Source organism: Aplysia californica, unplaced genomic scaffold (assembly GCF_000002075.1).
Source record: "Aplysia californica isolate F4 #8 unplaced genomic scaffold, AplCal3.0 scaffold01513, whole genome shotgun sequence".
Lineage (NCBI taxonomy): Eukaryota > Metazoa > Mollusca > Gastropoda > Aplysiida > Aplysiidae > Aplysia > Aplysia californica.
The window spans coordinates 39347-40741 of NW_004798783.1; the positions used below are offsets into that span (position 1 = coordinate 39347).

The 1395-nt window shown below is 39.9% G+C and overlaps 1 protein-coding gene across 2 annotated transcripts in view; it reads right to left on the reverse strand.

Annotated features, from left to right (window-relative positions):
- LOC101854228 (microfibril-associated glycoprotein 4) overlaps positions 1 to 1395 on the reverse strand; it is a gene marked incomplete at its 3' end in the record, with an annotated part of 18857 nt that overhangs the window by 806 nt on the left and 16656 nt on the right.

Below are 1395 nucleotides of genomic sequence, written 5' to 3' on the forward strand. Positions count from 1 at the left end.
AAGCCTAAGTGAAGAATTATCCGTTCGCCAAGCAATCGATTTTCCAGTTATTTCTCACTTAATCACTCAATTTCTCAATTTATACATTTAAAAAATAAGTCATGCTGACGTCAAAATCAATTGCCAAAGAAAATATTTCTTGTAGCATAATTTTGTAACAAACAATATGCCTATTCTCCCAAGTGCTTCTAACTGGCAGGAATCATCAAGACCGTCCCGTACAAAACACAACATGACACAAGGTATACCACTCAATCACAACAACATGATACAAGGTATACCACTCAATCACAACAACATGACACAAGGTATACCACTCAATCACAACAACATGACACAAGGTATACCACTCAATCACAACACATGACACAAGGTATACCACTCAATCACAACAACCTATTCTTGGTGGGCACAAGGCAAGAACGATAAATCTACTCACCCTCACGAGGATATGTAGCCAATTACTCAATTAATCATGACATCAGCTGACAACAATTTATACATAAATCTAAGTCATGCTGATGTCAAAATCAATTGCCAAAGACAAATTTTTGTAGCAAAAATTTGTAATAAACAATATGCCTAAATAGAGAGACACACTGCTCCGCTCAGCGCTGTGAGTGTATCCGGGAAAACCGTGTATAACAACACAAAACTTCAAACAAAGAATATTACATGTATGGCAGTATCGCAAACATGCAGAACCAACCAAACACAGTTTTCTACAGTTAGGGTATAGAGATGTTTAAAATGAAGCATAAAACGAGCCCATAATTCAGATATTAATGCTGGGAGACAACTCCTTATAGAGCATTGCTCAGTTCCAACTATTGGACCACATTAACATGTCCATGCTCTTTGTAAATCATATAGTCCACATTAAACATCAGCTGATAAGATATTGTCCGTAAATGATTAATTGGGGAATGGGTACAACAGAAACAAGACCCGCCCCCCTGTGTCATGTCCTGTGTTCTACTCATGTCACTCCTGATGCACGTTATGGAGTCAACGAGTGGATTCAGTGCTGGGCGTATGAGCATTTCAAAACCAGTTCGATCCTTGTCATTTTTTATCCAAAAAAAGAAAGAGTTGCTGAACCATCTTCACTGAACTGTGTGTCTCGACATGTAAATTTGATATCCGGAGGTCTGCACCTGGCACAACGAGTAAGCAGAGCAATTGCCTTTCGTTTCAACCTCTTCAGTGACAACTGCGAGTTCTCACCCCAAGCCTCAAATTACGTTACAAAAGCTTGTGTGTGCATGATGGGCGTGCGCCCTTTGCTTCTTGTTGTGCATAGTTTAACCAATGCTAGCTTCAGGTTCTGAAGAGTTTTGGCCAACGGGTTCGAGCCCAAAGCTGGGCATAATTGCGCAAGGGCTTCTAAAATGG